Genomic DNA, 20,973 nt, shown 5'->3' on the forward strand with positions numbered 1-20,973 from the left:
GGGAGTTTCTTTATTATCACATCAGCCACCAGGTCCTGATGCAATTCCAAAATTATATCCCACACTGTTCTCATTACCTGCACAATAGCCTGAGCCATTCAGTGGACAGGAGAAACTATCTTGCATCCCTATTTATATTTAGTGCTCAGACATGAGCTGAATGATAAGCAGGATTGATGTGCCTAGTTTAATCCAGTCCCCAAATGTTGAATTTCTCTTACTTATTTTAAATCTCTCCACATTTCCTTCCATTCTGACTAAAATGTAGCAGCTTTGTGAGCAAAACTATAGCTGCCCTTTTACCATTTCAAGTGCCAGAAGCTTTAGCTAAGGAAAATGATTTTGTAAAGACTTACTGTACTCTGCTAGTCTTACCAAGTGCAGTTCCTGCCAGTACCTAAAAGGAAGCTGAGAAAGTTCCTGAGAACACCTTGCATCCTGAGTCACTTGCTGTAATCATTTTTTAATTCTAGGCTCCCGAGTCCCCATCCTGGGAGACCTCCTGGCTTGTTCCATCATCCAGCCATGACTGGATTAGATTTGTTTTTTCCCTGCAATGAGACCTAGTTTCTTTATTCACCATCATCTCAGCTCAGAAAATAGAAGGTGAACATTGGTTTCTGGTTGTCCAGAAGGAGTCACAGGGATGATTTCCCCTGGTTAGGAACACAGGAAAGGAATGGAACTCTCCTGTCAGGCAAACAGATGTTGGAAAAAGTAGCCTGTGCTGCTCTGCCAAAAAGAGTAGCCCAGACTCATTACAGGGAGCCCACAGCAGCCATGTCTGTGCAATGGCAGGCAAACAGGAGATAAGGGAAGACTGCAATTAGAGCTCAGTCTCCTTACAATATTTTTATATAATTTCAAATTTCTTACTGAGTATTTATATATTATAAATATTCTAGTCAACATGAACAATGTCATAAGATTTCCTCTCAAAATTTGAAGGCTTTGGCCTTTAAGAGGGTTTTTCACATTAGATTCTTTTATGTTTTTTTAAGGTTTGTGTCTTTGGAAGTACTAAGCTGCCCAGTAAAAAACACCCAACTCACATTTATAACAGCCAGTTTCTCTCTACTTTTAATTAAAAATTCTGACCCACTAAATTATGAAATTCGAACACTGTGGTTTGTACAGGGTGCTAGCACAATTAGTATACACATGACTCAGTATTTTCAGTTCCTCTTTCCTGAACTTCAAATATCACAAGATCTTAAATAAGGACATTCTTCCTGATGCTTGAGCACAAGATACTAAATTCAGTCTGATTTAGTGACAAAGCATGCCATTTTAGGAGATATAATGTCTGTATAATAATTTGTTTACAAATGCCATCTTCTGAAATATCATATTTGAAATTAACCACTTACAGTTTCCCTTGGGAGTTTAGCATAAGGGTGTGATGGTGGTCACAAGGGTTTCAGGATGAGAGAGAGACGAGAATGTTGAATCCATGTTCAGAAGGCTTGATTTATTATTTTATGATATATATACTACATTATGACTATATTAAAAAGAAATAAAAGGAAAAGTTCTCAGAAGGCTAGCTAAGCTAAGAATAGAAAAGAATGATAACAAATGAGCTCTCTCCGACTCTGTCCCAGAGAGAGCTCGGTGCTTGATTGGCCATTAATTGTACACATCCAACATGGGCCAATCACAGGTGCACCTGTTGCATTCCACAGCAGCAGATAACCATTGTTTATGTTCTTTTTCTGGGGCCTCAGCTTCCCAGAAGGGAAAATCCTAAAGAAAGGATTTTTATGAAAAGATGTCTGCAACACAATGGTATAATTCAAAGGACTAATGTCAGTTCAGTTAACTCCAGCCCTTGAAAACCCATCTCATAACTGGCTCTCTCTAATGTTTACCATTGGCAGGGCTTTGTGCCCCAGCCTGGGAACAGCTGCCCCACCTTGCCCAGCAATGGTCTGTGGTGGTGTGAGGAGGAAGGAGATGAGTGCAGTCAGCCTTGGTATGATGCAGACACTGCTCAGACACCTCCTGGTTACTTTCCCCTTGCCTTCATATCACAACTGCTGCCAGGTCTGCCTCACATTAAGGAGACAGAAGTTATTAGCTTCACACATTTTATTTTTTATATAAAAATACTGTATTAAATAGGAGAATTGTCCTAACAGCTACCAGTGAAAATTCTATCCTGATCAGCAATGCCAACACAAAAGGCCAGGCTAGTCTGAATCACCAGTCAGCACTTCAGCAACATTCCAATTATTTTCATCATTTAGAATGACCGAAGCAATATTTTGAAATTACATCTAAAATGTAGCAGTTATTAACCAAGGAGCTCTAGCAGGGCAGATTCATGATCAGCAGAAGGGTGGAGACAGACACTATATAATTTTGATCTTATGGAATAATTTGCTTTTAAGCACAAAACTTCTTGCAACTGAATTTCTTCATCATTTGAATGTCCAGAATAACAAGCAGACAATCTTATGGTGGTTTAGATGGCTTTTAATTCATCACAAGAAGAAAAATTAAATTACATTGCATCTACTTCCCCCAAAACTGCTTGAATTTTTTCATTCATATACCAATTTTTCATTAACTCTCAATTTCTCAGCCATTAGGATGCACAACAGGACCTGCAGAAGCTCTAACTGTAGCTGACCAGAGCTCAAATGAGTTGTTAACAGCACATGTTTAGGGCTGATGTTTTCTTACAGGAAATACAAATAATATTTTTTTCTTTAATTTATGGAACACCATGGCTACAATTTTTGTTTGTAACATTCATTCATATTTTCACTGTGTAAAAAGCAATAATGTTCAAATGTTCTTGATAATGTGACATAAATTCTTTTACCTTTAATAGTAAAAATATTTTTTTCTTTTGAGCAATTTTTGGACTCTTGCATTCATGTGCTCTAACAGGCATCCTCTTTTCAGGCAGCTTAGTTATGTCCTGAGCATTGTCACTTGGGTATTTTAAAAAGAAAGACCTAATTTTACTTCATCTTATTTCTTATCCCAAGTCAAATAAATGCCTAATGGTGTTATCAGTGGTTTAAGTTGCTTCTCTACTCCTTTTAAGTTCCACGGATCATCAAAACTTTGTAGCAATACTCAATAAAATCTGGCCAAATTTACTTTTATTATCTTAAAAAAGGAAGGTCTGTAAGACTACTTTTTTTGAGTAATGCTCATATTTTTTTTAATCTTAAACATTAAACAGAATAATTTCTTCCTATGTATTAAAAATGGGATCTTACATAATCCTATTTCTGATTAAAGCGTCTCACTCAGAGAAGCTAAAAGTTCCAAAAACTGCAGACCATAAAGTGTTATTTGAGGAGTATTTTATTTCTCTGAAACACACGTCAGATAAACCCTCTCCATGTAATTATCCTCACAAAGAGCTGCTGGATTCTGTTTTACTTAAAAAATCAGAAAAATATTTAAAGCTTTTCTCTGCAATAAAGCCACTTCAATACCAACAGCCCACACTGTACAAAACCCCTTAAAATATCTCCTCAAAGATCTGTAATTCAGTTCGGTTCTGAAGAATGAGGAAGAGAGCTGCACATAGAATTTCTTTGGCTGTTACAGTACTAGCCTAAAAAGCCTGTCTCATCTTTAGTATCAGTGAAATAATTCTATTTGACTCTTGCCACTGCTGGCAGATGGGAATGGAGGCTGCAGGTCTGGGTAAATGTTGGACTCACTGCGACACTGAAGCATCACCGTAGCTCTGGTGCTGAGAAGGAATCATGCAGAATTTCCCTGTGACTATCAGAAAGCCACTCTACCCAACAACTATAAATCACTTCTTTAGTGAGGTAGTGACACTCGGTTTTGCCAGAGGCGAATGGACTGAGGGAAAGATCCTTCTGTGTCTGCCATCATTTAGACACCGTCCTTGTGCTTGTGCTACCAGAGCTTCACCTCTGGACTGAACTCAGCAGGGTCTGTCCATGGCTCACTGGCACCCTCTACTCAGCCAATTTGAACCAGTGAATCTTCTGTTCTTCTTCCTTCCACACTGGTTTTTGAAGATACTCTTGATCTATTTTATATAGACGCAAGACCTAGAAATAGTCTCGCCAGATAATTACTAGCATTCTTATTAATTACTAGTTGAGTGTACTTCAGTTAACATGACAGGGTGTGTACAGGTGTCGGAGACTTCAAAAATACCTTTAAAATATTTCAGACAGAAAAATGACTTCTCATTTACAACCTCTTCTGTCAAAGCATAGATTTTGAGAAAATTCAGTCTGAACCACATGTTCATGCTTCAGGAATTTTTACTAAAACAGCAGAGCACAGCATTCTCCACGAAGCAGAAGGAGAAATTTTTGTGGCATTCCCTGATTTCCCAATGATTTTACGTAAGACCTGACTCTTCCAAGTATGCAATAGCATGCAACCAAATGCAAAGTAAATACAGTGTGCCTAAACATGATGTTTAAGCAACAAAACAGAAACCAATTCAGGCGATGTTAGTAACACAGCAAACAGATGAGGAGGGGATATGTAAGGCTATGACAACAAATCAAACCATGTGTGTGAACAGAAAATGTAACACATAGGAGAGAATGAAGTTAGTTATTGCCTGCAGTTCCTGTATGATACCAAGGTGTAATTCTCCTCTTGTGCAATAACATGTACATGTTAAGGTATTTCCTCAACTGTAAACAAGTGGATTTTAAAAAAAAGTGTCTTGCTAATAAGCACCTATGAGGAGTTTTAAACTTGGGTTTTAAACTATAAAAAGTGGGGATGGGGCATATTTTAATTTTAATTAAATATCATCTAAATTTATGCAAAGCATTTGACACTGTCCCTCTAACTGGAGAGACATGGATTTAATAGACTGAAAAAGAATTAGCTGGATGGTTGCACTCAGGTGCTGTAATATCTCCTGTCTATTCAATAAATAACTCATTTTATACTAGACCTGATCTGCCATGCTTAGAATTTGTGAGCTGGAATGATTTTAGGTGGGGGACACCTAGATTCAAGCTGCTGCCAAAAATCTTATCTTTAGGCAGGGCTTGTCTGAATCTCCAGCTTGATCCATAACAATATAGAGAAGAAATTCTTTACTGTGAATGTGGTGAGGCACTGGAATAGGTTGTTCAGGGAAGTTGTGGATGTCCCATCCCTGTAGATGTTCAAGGCCAGGTTGGATGGGACTCTGAGCAACCTGGTCTAGGAAAGATGTCCCTGCCCACAGTATGGGGGTTGGAATTTGATTATTTTTAAGGTCTCTTCCAACACAAACCATTCTACGATATGTTCTATGATTCAGTAAATGTACAGCTGTTGCAGACATCCTTTCACTAAAAATCCTTTCTTAGGATTTTTTCCCTTCTGAGGAGCTGAGGCCTCAGAAACAAAATGTAAACAATGGTTATCTGCTGCTGTGGAATGCAACAGGTGGATCTGTGATGGGTCTCCTGCGGATGTTTGGATTTGGTGACCAGTCACGGCAGAGCTGCTCTCGCTTTCTCTGTCCGAGCCAGCTGCCTTTGTTATCATTCTTTTCTATTCTATTCTTAGCTAGCCTTCTGAGGAAATCTTTCCTTCTATTTCTTTTTAGTATAGTTATAATGTAATATGCATATATATAATAAAATAATAAATCAAGCCTTCTGAACATGGAGTCAACATTCTCGTCTCTTCCCTCATCCAAGAACCCCTGTGAACAGTCACATACAGCTATGCCACAGCAGGTAAAAGGCACCTTCTTGCCTTCTTGCTACAGCTTTCTTCATGATTGTCAAACTCAATTTTCTTGAGTATTCATGAGCTATTCAACACGATAAACACAGACGGAGAAGAAAAGCAAAAGTGGAACTTTTAAGAGTTACGATAGATTTACAAAGTGCAACACACTTGACCTTGAAATATTGCCACAGTTTCTTGCACTCATTACACACATGGTTTTGGCCTTCTTATGTATTTGGGGGATTTAGTTTCTTAAGCAGATATTTTATGTCTAAATGTAAGGATGCACTTTAAAATTTTTACATGAAAGTTTACATTTTTAAATTGTCTGGTATTGCTATGCTTCTACTTTTTCTCCATAAGAAAACACTGAAATTTTTATTTTAAACTACATTGCATTTAGAATGAGAATTAACTTCACTGTGTCTTGTCTCAGTAGGTTGTCTAATGCCCCCTAAAAATAAACTGGAAATTACTACTGACACAGCTGAAGAAGATGAAAGAAAAAAACATTGAAAACATTCACCCCATAATAAGATTCCAGAACTAATGTATTAGAGTATTCACAAGCATAACATACTGTTATGCTATATTGAGGACTCTGAAATGCAGTCTTAAATAAGCAGTTATAAACCCTTAGCTAGTTCAAGGAATTCTAACAATGGGATAATGCATGAATGATAAACAGCCAAGCCAAAAGTGTATTATTTACTCTATCCCCAAAGCCAACATAGTCTTTCTGCATCAGAAACTCTACAAAATTGGAATATATGGATACACAGTCTTGAAATATCATTCTTTCGTGTGATCAAAGTAAACAAACATCTAGCACACTTCAGCAATGAATTGAAGAGTTTCCTTTTACTCCTGGGATGCAAAATGAGAGCAAAAATAAGCACTACATTCATACTTTGTAGTTCAGAAGCAAGCAATTGTCTGCTTTATTTTCTCTGAAAAGCACAGTAGAGCTTGCCTGTGTAGAGTGTGGAATGAAATCCGGAATGCAGCTATAGTTAACATATTTCAGAAAGCATAACAATTCCACATCATCTGCCTGATGTTTTCTGCTGGAATAGCCAGTGAAATATAATGTCACTGTTCTTTTGGGAGATTTTAATGTGCTGAGTGAGCCTGAGCCTTAGGCTTTCAAGTAGTCCAGCTCATTGACGAATCAGGAAGGAATGGGTAGACTTTTTAACAGAGTGAGGTAGTAAATTATTTTCTGCCTTGTGAATATATTTCACAAACTTTCTTCCAAGAATAGGAACTTGCAGGCTACTTCTACAGTGCTGGTAGCATAAGCAATACTTTTTGTCAGATTTTACAGCTTTGTCCTCATTAAAATAAAATCAGTTTAAAATCTCATGACTTCACCCCCATTTAAACCCATGAAGGCCAGAGTGTTGTTTGTTTCAGTTGAAGGGCTTCTGGTAATTGCCAGCAAAAATAAAAAAAAATCTCAAATGACACTCTTTCTGAAGGCTGTTTGGAAAAAATCACATTTCCAAGGGCATATGTAAAAATACAGTACAGTATAATTGAATGTGGTTGTTCAACTACAGTAAAAATGTTTGTTGTGTGCTGTCTGTCCCTGGTTCTGTCACAGCTATGATGCTGCAGCATCTGAGTGGGGGTGACACAGCACTGTGCCACCCCAAGGCCCACCAGGGTGATTTCTCCCCAGAACCCCTCTTCACTCTTGCTCTGCCCTCAGAGATGCTGTTTGCCACCACTCTGTGCCTGTTATCAGTTTCTATATCTGCCCATCAAAACTCACTCTGCAGATCTGGAACAGATCATCTGCCTTTGCAAGGACCTCCACTCACCCACTGGGCCAGACTGAGGAGGAGATGAGAGAAGAAAGAGGAAACTCTACTTCCCTTCTCTTTAACCCATTGCACGTTCTTCTGGGTTGACTATATGATGCTTTTATCCCCAATCGTCTCATTCTGTTTATGTTGAATAATAAGTTTTGCACCTTTAAGAGTGTTCCAGAGAGTGAAGGGGGGGAGAGAAGAAGCATGCAGTTTGTTTTCAGACACTGCACTCTTCCTCCACATTCCTGCTCCTGAACTGTTGTTGTCTGCAGACAGACAGTGAGACAGAGCTCTTCTTTTGCTTTTTAGTTAGTGTTAGCTAGCTGAGGCAAAGAAGTTCCCTGGACTGTTTATTTTCCTTTTCTTTGGACCTCTTGAAACTGCTCTGGACTGAACACCCAGGAGAGCACCGGCAGCTGCAGCTGTGGCCCACTGGGCCAGGCCTGGCCTGCGACAATTCCAGCACCGGAGGGACTGATCAGAGACTGAGTGAGCTGCTGCTTGAACCCGGGGTTTTCTCAGTTTGTCATCTCTTTTAGAGTGGCAAGGGGTCTCATTGTTTGATATTGTGTTGGTTTTATTGTTTAATAAACAGGTTTTTTCCACCTTTCTCCAAGGAGGTATTTTTTCCTCCCAGACCAGTTGGAGGGAGGGGCCGATTAGATCTGCTTTTCCCACCGGAGCTCCTTTGGGGGATTCTTCCCCAAATTTGCTCTAAACCTGGACACATGGGCTGGAATGCCGTGCACCTCCTCATAGCTGTCAGTCAAATGGCTTGTAATTAGGGCATCCTTATAAGCCAACATGAAGATGAGGTGTGGGATGTGTCATGAGCCAAAGCCTTCAAAATACAGCCCTCACTCCAGAATTCTGGATCAGCACTGGACATGATTTTTTAAATAAATTATTCTGCTCCCATTTCAGATGCCTATGGCTGCTACTTGGCTCAGTGTCCAGCTGTATTTGAAGAAACTCTGAGTGAAAATGCTTTTTGACAGCACAATCTCATATCAATTGAGTCTGTTGTGCAACTACATTTTTCAAAGGTATTCTTTCTCAAAGGTTATTTTAAAACACTTTTTCCCCATCTTGGTCTTCCCTACTTTAAAAGGCCACACAGGAAGATTTGTTGGCAATTTACTGTATAGATAGAGGGGGAGTGGGAAAAACAGATTTAACTTGCCACCTGGATGGACAAACGTCCATAAATCCTGCTTGAAGGTGTGTGATGCTCGATCCCACACCAAGGCAGAGTCTCATTTCACTCTGTTTCTGCCATCAATTCTGCCACTGATGCAAGCCCTGCTTTTGCACTGGCCCTCAAAGACAAAATGCTGCTTTCTGCATCATGTTCCAGGGATGAGGAAAAGTGACAGAAATGTGATGTGGGGTTTGACAGGCTGTTGGGATTAGTGCCTTGCTTATGAAATGGTTTTGAGGCAAAACCTGGCATAATCAGGGGAGCAAAGGTCAACATTTCTGTCAAAATATGATGTCCCATTTTTCAGCTTCCTACATTTTCCTTTTTATATTTCTATTGTAAACCCTTTCAGCAGTAAAGGTACTCCAAATTAGTATATTTTAAGAAAGACACAGCCTTAGTGAATGATGCCTTACAGCCTGTAAGTATTCCAGCCATATCTGATGTCATGCACATGGCACTTTTCAGAACTATGTGTCCTGTCAGGGCACATAAATTCAACAGACTTGGTAAACAAGAGGCCCAAAGGGAGCTGCTACTGGCTGCATTATAAATATTCAAGATCCAGTCAGCCATAATTAGTTTATTCCCTTCTGTTGACTTACATCCCCCTCCTTTCAGTCTGTATATTTTGTAAAAGTTCTGCCTTTAGAACAAAAGCTTGCTTGGGCAATTTTATCCTCCAAGCACAAAGAAAATCTTCTGACTGGGCAATAGGACTGTAAGTATATTCCATACATACTGGAGGGGATAAAAAAGTCTGTCCTCCTTTTTGATGGGAACACAGGAATTTTATTATTCTCCATGTTTCTTGCAAAAGGAAATGTCACAATTTATATGCTTTGTTCCTTCAAACCTTGTCTGCTTCTACCTTTTACTTGGTTGTTAAATTTTTAAATATGAGAGTGCAATTTACAGTCTCATCCTTTTTAATGGTAAAAGTGGTTTGCTTCTGTGTGACCCAGAAATTCTGTGAAGTCTGTTAAAATCAGAAGCATTGAAAAAATTGGAAAATATGAAGTTTTGGGGTTGTCTGTCACACAAACTATTTTATTTCATATTTGCAAAGTGAAGCACAAACACATTAAAATTAATCTGTTCTACAAAGCCAGAACAATCCCCAGAAAATTTACTTTATTGAAGGAACAAGAGATAAATTAATAAAGACATTACCTCTTCAAATAGTTATTTCTAGTGTTTAGCACTCGAAGCAAAGGAAGCTGGACTGTCTCTGGGCTTAAAGAGATAAGTTCAGATAAAGCATTGCATGCCCCTTTCTAAATACTGGTATTGCATCTCAGCAAGCTTATGCACTGTACCTCCTCTTCCCTGTCAGAAGCTGGCAGGTGGGGACATGGCAAGCTAAGTGGAGGGTGATGAAACTACCTGGTTATATATACTGCTATCTATGTTGTTTTCCTGTTTGAAAGCCCTTTCTAATGTAGAATTAAGGTTTTCAAAATCACACACTGAAATTATCATGACATAGGGTCCAGCCCCTGGAAAGGAATACAGACTAAGCTCCTTTTGTGGAGCATACAGTATTGCAACAATTCATTAGCAAGAACAGCTGGATTTTATAAGTGATTATTCCACTTTTAAACCCCATTTCAAAATGGAGATATGTTACCAACCATACAACCATAGAAATACCATTAGAAATATTTTATAGTCGAAGCACAAAGAGCAGTGCTCTTCACTACAGGAGTTGGAGCCATGTGCAACTTTCTTCAAAGCTCAAGAAAGTTCTGATTAAATGTTTGGTATTGATTCTTCTCCATTCATTGTAAAAAAGTGTAATCACTTTTGCAGCTAGAAACATTCAGAGAATAAGCACTGGGAATAGCTTAGATACAATCAAAACAGTTGTCAATGGAATGTGATATTTAGTCAAGCTGTCAGGACCCTGAGAGTGCTACCATCTCTTTCTGTCCCTGTGCATTCCCCCAGCACCTTCACTCCTTCTCTGCAGCCCAGGACCCCATTTCAGCCCAGGACTCCATTTCAGCTCAGCCTGGGGCTGCCAGTGCCTGCACCAGAGATGCTCAGCAGGACCAGCCCCTGGCCCTGCCTTCCGGACAGCCCTCACTCCTCCAGTACAGCCAGATTTCCAGACTTGTCCCCAGGTTTTCCTGGCTGGACCCTAAACATGACTCATTATCTCACCTCATCTAGGACTACGGATGGACTTTTTCCCATTACCACACCTGTCTTGCTAGATTTGTCTCTGGTCAGGAATTTCATGTTCATTGCTTGTGCCATGGCTGCCCTTCCTCGATTCCTGGCTCATCCTCCTTTGAGAAGCAGCTCTGCTATTGCTAACCCCTTAGGGTGGGACTACAAGGTAGATTGCTTTAATCAGAGAAAAAAAATTTACTAAATAAGAGTGAAATGAGAGTAAATATTAGGGACTTGATTTTGTAACCAATGACAAGCAAATGCTCAGTTAAGATTTCCTCCTGTTCTCAAGACACCTTTGTGATATTTTGATAAGTCTTACTCTGATTTTTCTTTCAATGAGTGGATAAAGACCCTTCACTGTCATCACCCTGCTCTCCAGTCTTACAAGACAGCTCTCCACATCACATCTAATGACTGCTTTCTCCCTCACAGCTCTCATCCTGCTGCCATATCAGGACTGTCACCACGTAGAAGCATTTGGTTCAACATCTCTCGTTTCTGCTGTTAATGAAAGTGCTGTTTGTCTGTCCTCTTTGAACTTCACAGTGCTTTATGATAACAGTGTTTAGCTCTTAATTGATGCTGTTAAACTTGCCATCTCACCTTTCATACAACAGCTGCATCCAGTATTTCTGCTATCTAAACCTTCACAGTCTCAGATTAATTTATTGGCACTTGAGACAAATAACTGGTGCACTCTGACTGTAATGTGGTCTATATACTTTCCATTTAATTTTGATCTAACTGAGACTGTATTTCTCTAATGAACCATGGAGTTAAGTGAATGATAGATAAATACTGAAGGAAATGATGATTCAAGTTGTCAGAGAACCAGACAGTGAAAGCAAGGATAATTGTTCTGGGAATAGCATAAGAATAGTATAGGAATGCTGCCTGATTATGTAGGGATGAGGTCAGGAAGGCCAAGTTGTGGACAGAGCTGAACCTGGCAAGGGATGCAAAGAGTAACAAGAGGGGTTTCTAGAGGTGTGTCAGAGAGAAAAGCAAGGTCAAGGCAAGTATAGCCCATCAGACCAGCAAGACTGAAAAACTTCAAACAAGGCTGAGGTAAGTTTTTTGCCACAAACCTCTTTCCACACCTCTCAAGAGGATGGACAACAGGATGGGAACTGAGGGAGCCAAGTGCTTCCCACTATATGACTAGATCAGGTTCATAATGAGCTGAAGAACCTGAATGTACGTAAGTGGACTCGATGACCTCTAAAGGTCCCTTCCAACCCAAATTATTCCCTGATTCTGTGACTATACTTCCTTTTTCTTTGGGTAGTGCTTATTAATCACAGCTCGCATGTTGCATGGGAATACATTGAATGGAGTTAAACCAAAAATTTCTGTGCCTGAACACGAACAAAGTAGTTCTAAATGCTGTCTACCTCTGCCTATGACAGAAACACAGAAACACAGGAGAAAGCATTCAGTCCATACAATCAGACTAAAACTTTCCAAAAGTGAACAGCCCCAAAACACCAGTGAAGCATCAGGTCTTCAGTCAGGTGTCCTTGTTCAAATATGCTTGACTGCACACTAATGTAGCCATAAGACTCTTTACCAGAATTGTCGTTCAAAACAGGTTTTTCTGATAACAGCAGAACAAAAACATGCAGCAAACTAAATATAAAAGTTCAGCTAATATAAATCCAAAACCACCACTTTTTTTTCATCCCTTACACCTACCTATCATACATTAGAAATCTGCCAGAGAGCTCTGTCAAATTGAACTATCGAACTCAAAGTGGCAAAAGGCCCTCCCCAGGCAAGACATTTAAATCCTTTTCAAAGGTAATTTCCTGGTCCCAGACTGAGAACAAATCTAATCAGGTCTGCTTCATTCTTCTGACAAAGAGGAAAATGTTGCCTGCATACTCAACAAGGGGAAGTGTCCTAGAAGGCAGCCAGAGATCTTGCTCTGCAGCACCAAAGAAACCTCCCCTGCAAAGCAATGCATATGCATCAGAATGAGAATGGGAATTCTGATTTAACTGTCAGATCTTCCTGGTCTCCTGCTAACCCTGTTTTATGAGGAGGCTGTGAACTGTTTACAAGCTAGTAGTACCCATGGAAGACTGAAAAGAATCAGAAATCTATAGTATAGTTACAGAATTATGTTTCAGATGGCTGGGTATGCTTTCAAAAAGAACCACCTCTAATCCCTCTGGATTTCTGGTGAGAAAGGATTTTCACCAGGTTCTAAGGATATTTCACAGAATCACAAAATAATGAGCTTGGAAGAGACACTAAGATCATCGAGTCCAACTTATGCCCTAACACCTCAACTAGACTATAGCACCAAGTGACATGTCCAGTCTTTTTTCCATAAAGAATTTCCAAAAAAACTTCTAAAATCAAGTACCAAAGCTTTAATAAGAATGTAAAAAACTGAAAAACATTACTAGATGACTAAAGAGAGTTTGTAGAACAAACAGAAGTGCGTGTGCACATGGGAACAAGAGGATACCCATTTGTGGCACAGCAAGATAAAACAGGGTAATTCACATCTAGATCACTGCATTATCAAAGGTAGAAGACAGACATTAGTAACTTTCCAAACAGAAGAATTGTCAGATTCAAGCTCTGCACAGATTTTTACAACTCTGTAGGAAAAAAATATACAGAATAGCACCTGAGTTCCTAAGAAATTCACATTTACTTTGAATGAAATAGTTGTGTGGGGTTTCTTTTTTTGTTTTGGTTTGAATTTTTTTGATAGTTTGGAATTTTTTGATTGTACGTTTTTTGAGGTTTTTTGTTTGTTTGTTTGGGGGTTTTTTGTGAAAGAGATAATAAGTATTTAAGTGGAAATTTTCCCAATTTCAGCATGTGTTATATGACTTTCTATCGCTCTACAAACCCAAATTCTACATGTAGAAAAAAAAATTAAAATACTGGTGTTGTCAATATTAACAGTCCATGCAAAGAGATTCTATTTTCATTGCTAAAAGCATAAATCCTCATTAATATAAATTCTAGTGTTTATGGTTTTACTTGTGCATCAGAAGTACAAGGATGAATTTCTTCAATGGGTATAGAGTTCTTAAGTACAGTATTTCTATAAAATAAGAAATAAAAAAGTAAATTTCATTAGACTAATGTTATAGGGTTGAACAACCATAGCAATAACAATCTCACAACAATTTCTTACTAAAAAAATAATTAGGTCAAGTCACTGAAAACCTATTTTTCAAGCTGTTGTAATTTAACACTGAAAATAGGTGTTGTGGTTTGACATCAGGCACCCGTGAGAGTCAGTCACACCCTCCCCTGCCTCAGCTGGGCGAAGGAGGGAAAAGGAAAAAGTTTCGAAAGTTTCATGAGTGAGATAAGGACTGGGAGAAATATTTCAAGGGCAAACCAGGCTCAACTGTAGTTACAAAGTGAAATTTATTACTAACAGAATCAGAGGAGGATAATGAGAAGTAAAATAAGCCCTTAAAACACTGTTTACCTCCCAGCCCTTCTCTCCTTCCCACCGACAATGCAGGAAGACAGGGCAGGGGGTTTGGTCAGTTCATCGCTGAAATTTTCTTCTGCTGCTGAGGGGGAGGAGTCCTTCCCCTGCGAGGCTGTGGGGTCCCTCCCAGGGGAGACAGTTCTCTGTGAAACATGGGTCCACTCACAAGCAGCAGCCAAACCTCATCTGCTGCAATGTGAGTCCCTCCCATGGGCAGTCCTCCCAAACCTGCTGTGACCTGGGTCTCTCTTCCATGGGGTGCACTCCTCCAAGGACAGGCTGCTCCAGCCTGGAACCAAGGGCTCTCTCTCCCCACTGGGTCTCCCACTGGATCACAGCCTCTTCCAGGAATCTACCTGCTGCAGCATTGGCATGTCCCCCACAGGCTGTGGGTGGATCTCTGCACTCCCCATGGATCCCCACGGGCTGCAGGGCCACAGCTGCCTCACCAAGGTCTCACCAGGGCCTGCAGAGCAATCTTGGCTCTGGAGCCTGGAGCACCTCCTGCCCCTCCTTCTGCTCTGACCTTGGAGTCTCCGTGTTGCTTTCCCTCACATGTTCCTACCTCCTCGTCTTCTCTGACTAGAAGCAAAACCCGTGATTTTTCTTTGGATTTTGTTCTTAAATACATCATCACAGAGGTGTTACCAGCATCTCTCATTGGCCCAGCTTTGGCCAGCAGCATGTCCGTCCTCAGAGCCACCAGCTGTTGGCTTCTCACAGGAGCAATCTTTGTGGCCCTGCTGCTACCTAACGCCAGGCCATGCCAAACCAATTCACTAGGGCATTTCCAATAGTCTGTTTATATTAGTTGATTTACTCAGAATATATCTCAGTTTCTTTACTCATTATTTCTCTCTGTCCAGAAATTCTTCTTTCAGCATTCAGCTTTAACCCAACAGATCAACAGATATTTTTCAACAGATATTTTTCTTTCTGCTGAGCAATATTATCATTTAACACACAGAATTAGTCCTGCCACAAGAATGGAAACATTTAGTGCCATTGCTTACTTCCTTAATTTTATTTTGTCCAACAAGCACATATAAACTCTTGCATAGCCAAAAGATGCGTATCTTTAAACTGCTCCTCAGAAAACTTTAAATTATCCACTGAACTAAAATTGACCCTTCTTGGCACTTAGCAAGATGGAAATATTTTTTCAAATATGCTGAAACAAGCTCAGTATAGCAAACCAGCATGCCACATTTTCAAGGATCACTTCTAGAGCCCTGCTATGACAAATTAAATTGCCTAAGTGTTATGGATAGGAGAGGGAAAACAGGAGCTTAACTCAACACTGTAGGATATTTTTCTTCCATATTGACCTTCAGGAGTACATAATGAAAGAAGAATCATCCCAGTTTCATTACTCTATCTTCAGATTTCTCTGTTCCTTTCTTTTTGTAGGTGCTACTAAGTTTATCTTCCTACAAATCTTAGACTATGCTCTAGGTTTAATATGTATAATCTGCAATAAAATAAGAGGGATTTGTTTATTTAGTAAAAAGTTCGTAATTAGCATTTCCCTACCCCACAGTAAAAAACCTCTCATTTTAAGGTGGTTTTTTTGTGTGTGTGATCTTCCTCTCTATTGCAAATGTTTCACTAGCTCAGACTACATTTTGATAAGAACTGTTATTTGAGCAACATCTATCTATCTGCTCTATTGCTATTAATGGAATATTATATTACCATGGAAAAAGCATTCTAAGTCCAAAAGCCAGGACACAATTTTTTTTAATATTGTTTATTGTCCAGCAGAAGGTTTTAGGCTCCTTCTCATTCAATTAGTTAAAATTCTGTGTGCTCAGCAAAATCGTCTTTAGATCAAGCTACAAGAATAACACAGTGTAATCAGTCAGTTTTATTTTTCAAAAAATTTCAATGGCTGCAAATTAAAACAAATATATTTTGTAATAGTGTTAACAAAACAGGTGGAGACAAATCCCATAATATCACCATTATTGTGCATCATCAGCCAGGTGATTGTACCACTGGACATTTTCATCCTCTGACTTCAAAACACAGATATAGTTAACAAAACCAGATAAGTAAACCTCTAAATCAAGATGTAAAAGGAGGGAGTAATTGACTGGTTTAGGTAATTAGGAGTTTAATTTTAGAAAAATGGAACCCTGTTAACTATTTAAATAACATTATGATAGTGAATGCCTTTTTTTACAACTTTTAGCAAAACTCCAGACACTGAACTTTACAGTTTCTTACGCTTCATCACAGTACATTTTGTGGCAAAAATTTTACCGTAAGTCTTTAATTGCTTTTGGAAGCTTCAGTTTCATCCAATTATTTAATAGCATACATTAGGGAAAAAAAAAAGAAACCTCATTGCTTTATAATGCTTCCTGACAGATGGTACCCACAAAATACCCAGTAGCATCACTGAGATGACTATATTACAAAAATTCAGGGAAGATTAACATCTAATGCTCACCCAGTCATCCACAGCTAGATCATCATTCAAGAACCAGGCTTTAAAATAAGAACAAAATGACAATACATATGGCATATTCATTTAGGTAGCAGGCCTGAAGAGAGATAAGGAACACAATTCCAAGTATTAATTCCTTAATAGGAAAGGGGTGCAAGTAATCTACTCCTAGAAAACAATGTTCTCATCTTGAAAATCACTAATTGTCATGGGTGGGGTTTCTGTTTCCTGATCACTGCCTCATGCTCAGAAATGGCTGCTGTAGCTTTTGGCGGGTCTGGAGAGGGGGAGCCCTGGGGCTGTTGCCTGGGCTTTTCAGAGCTTCCCTCTCAGGTGTCAGTGGTGCCCTGGGATGGTGCTACTCTGCTGCTTAGCTAGCTTGAGTTTTTTTGTTAGCTTAGGCAAGATGGCTTTTTTTCCCCTTTCCCTGGCCTTGGAGACTGTGGCAGCAATCCTTCAGTGGTTTTTGCTTTTTCCTGTTCAGTTTGGTTTGGTCTGTGGCATGAGAGAATTATTGACATGAGAAGCAAGGCTCCAGTGGGGAGCCGAGGAGCTGCTCCTTCCAGGCTCCAGACCTGGGAAAAGTCATCCTAGTGAAAAAAAGGACACAAAATTCACCAGTTTCACCAGCTGTGAAGAGGAGAAAAACATCAGAGATTCACCAAGTTCTCATCTGGTTTTGCCCAAGCTGCTGCAAGAACTCTTTGGATTTTACTTCCCTGAGACAAAAGCTGGCACTATTGTTTATCTCCTTCACACCACATTACAGCCGTTGGGGTTTTATTTTTTCCTTCCCTGGCATTTAGGGTATTTTTATTTTTGTGTGGAGGGGTTAACAGTTCAATATCTGGTATTTGTTCACCATTTTTCCAATGGAGTGTTGGCACTCTTGTCAATAAGTGGGTTTTTTCACTTTCATCCACTGGTCTTAATATCTCATTGGTAGAAAAGGATTGTTAGAATCGTTCTTTGTTAAAGGAAACACTCATTCCATATATTCCATACCTAATTTTTTTTATGGACCATGAAAAATGTTCTCCTCAGTTTCAGCAAAAGGCTGCTCATCTTAGGGTTATGCTTCGAAAAACCACAAAGCCAACAGCTCCCAGGACACCGAAACTGAAAAAAAAAAAAAATGAAGGGCCAAAGGGAGTGTGGTACTTCCATAACATTATTCCCTCAATAACTTCCCCCTTTGCACCAGCAATGTGCTGGCTGCATCAGCCTCACAAAACGGCTGTTTTACCTTCTCCTCTTAGGGTTAGAGTTACACTTAGGGTTAGGATTGGAAAAACCACAAAGCCCAGAGACACTGAAGGTACAGAACAGACAGCAAGGGGTGCGTGGCACTGCCCAGCTCAACATGGCTCTTTGAACACCCTCCTCATGGAACCAGCCAGGTGGTGGCCACCTGAGAAAAAGGCAGCTTTTAATTCTCAGTTCAGGGATACGGCTTAGTGTAGGGTTAGGGTTCAAAACAACAGAAAACCTAGAGCTCCGTGCACACCAAAACTACAGAAAACAGACCTAGGGAAAACCGGCCGTGCCCCAATATTATTGCCTTCAAAATTTTCTCATTTACACCAACAATGTGCTGGCAGCTAAGCCTCAGCAAAAGCTCCCTTTTTACTATTCTTCCTAGGGTTAAGGTTCAGAAAACCACAAAGACCAGAGCTCCAGGGACTCTGCAGTTACCAAAGGATTGCCAAGGGGAACACAGGACTGCCACAACGTGGCTCCCTCCACACCTTTCTGCTTGGTACCACACTCACCCCCATGCAGGGTTCACTGCTCCAACTAGGGTTGGGGTTTCAAAAACCACAAAGCCCAGCACTCCAGGAAGACAGCAGGTGCAAAAGGATTGCCAAAGGACAGTCCTTTGACAAAGACACAGGACTGCTGCAACACGGCTCCCTCCACACCCTTCCCTGTGGTATGAGCCATGTGCTGGCCATGTCAGCTTCAGCAAAAAACTGCTTTTCCTGCTCCCTTCATTTGTAAGGGTTACGCTTAGGGTTAGGTTTAAGAAACCAACAAAGCCCAGGGACTCTGAAACACCAAGAGGCATGCCAAGGGGAGCACTGTACTCCCACATTTCTTCCGTCATACCTTTCTTTCCCCTTTGCAGCAGCCATGTAATATTTTCTTGGTGTGGTGTTCAATTCCCTGATCATCTGCTCTCTGCCTAGAAATGGTCACTGTAGCTTTAATCTTGAACAAAACCATCAGAGGGTGTACAGCATAAATGAGCAAAAAGCTGAGAAAAAAATGAATGATGTCTCCAGAAACTTCTTTCCAAGTCTTAAGAACAAGGTCTAAGAATGGCAAATAAAGAATAATTTACTTTTTGGTATTATTTTTGCAATTATTAGTATTGTTATTTTATTAAAAATGTTTGTTACATTATAAAAATCTAGCAAGTAATGAGGAAATAAACATTGTATCTTTATTTTCTCAGTTAAGTTATCCTTATAATAGACTGGGGGAACACATCTGTCAATGTCACATTTCGCATATGGTCTCTGAATTGTACAGTTGTTCCATACAGTACTATAATTCTTTTTCCATTTTAAGCTTTTAGTCACTGTCAGTGATTCATTTAAACTTGATCATGTTTTAATTTAGAAAAAAAATATTATGAACTTGTCTGAATTCAAAATAACCCATACTGCTGCTTCATGTGCTTACAACAGTCCTTAAAATTTCTGTGGGTTAATCAAGCAAATTTCATGAGCACTCTGAAATAATTAATCCAACAGGGCATGGTAGTTTAATAACTGAATATCCATTATTGCCAGAAAGCCTGAATTCTAAATAAATCTGCTTACAGTGCAGTTAGGGTGGGTTCTGGTCTTCTATTTGTAAAATATGGAAGGAAAACACATGTAAGAAGAATCTCAAACAGTAAATATGTGATTCCACTATAGTACATAAACTGAGATCCACTAGGTCATTTTTCAAATAGCAGTATTTCTTTAAATTTCCATCTCTTTGGAAAATGATATGATGGATATCACCTACATGGAAAGATAAGAAAAACAAAAATACATTCTATTTGGAGACAGGAGAGCAAGCACACCAAAGAAAGCAAAGAGGCATGCCACAAATGCACAGTAATTGTAAATTTAACCTCCACACAATTTTTACCCCTTCTCATTTAAGACTGATAGTATGATCTTTTCTGTTTCTCCTGCCCCCAAGAACAGGCCTTTACTCACATGTGCTCACATGTGCTGTATCAGTTGAGGAAGAACAATTATGTGTAAATGAAGCCAATTAATTTGAAGCAGATACAAGAGCAAGTGCACCACCAAAATCATGGCAGAGACCGCTGGTCTCTTGGACACAGATTTGTATCTTGCAAATCCAAATATAAAATGCTGCACAAAAGCTCATTCTCTTTCAGATATTCTAGAAATTCCCATGACACTCACAGAATAAATTTAGGTATGGAAATAATTTTCTTCTACCTAGCTGAGTTCTAAAATAGCTGCTTTGTAAAGTAAAAGCTGGGACTATTTCAGACCAGTGTATCTGAAAGAGAAGGCTATTTCTAAGCATAAATCCTACAAGGAATATTCTGTTGACAGTGGTTATTTTACCACTAAATTCTAAAATTGTTACGTTCAAAGTAGTTCTATGTAATTACTTCAGAAAACCTGAAATAAAGAAACAAACAAGGTTAAGGGACTTATTGAGGGTGTGATATAAGATACCAGTATTTTACAGTATTCCTTTAGTAAAGTCACTTCATATATTTGTTTTCTTTAAGCTGTGGCAGAAGACTCAAGCCATTCTCTGCCATAAGCAGCCATCTGTCACATCACTGTCCTTCATATTTTCTTTCAATTCTGTGTAATAGCATGCACTGACTGAACACATGGCCTAGAATGTGGACAAATGTCTCCCCTGGCTAATACAAACTATTAAGGGGTTTTTGCTGGTGTAAATCATTGCATCTCTCATCCTTCCTTCAGGCAGGCAGCTCTTAGCCCAGGAAACCATCACAGGAGGCTCCAATTCTGTGGTATCTCCCTCATTCCTCTCTGTAAACCAAACTGGCCAAGGCAATAGTTAACCTGACTGGTCTTAATCTTTTTGCAGGGAAGGACAAAGGTCATTCTGCTTTTCATCTAAGTACAACGACTAAAAATTA

This window comes from Ammospiza caudacuta, chromosome 3 (assembly GCF_027887145.1).
Source record: "Ammospiza caudacuta isolate bAmmCau1 chromosome 3, bAmmCau1.pri, whole genome shotgun sequence".
NCBI classification, from domain to species: domain Eukaryota; kingdom Metazoa; phylum Chordata; class Aves; order Passeriformes; family Passerellidae; genus Ammospiza; species Ammospiza caudacuta.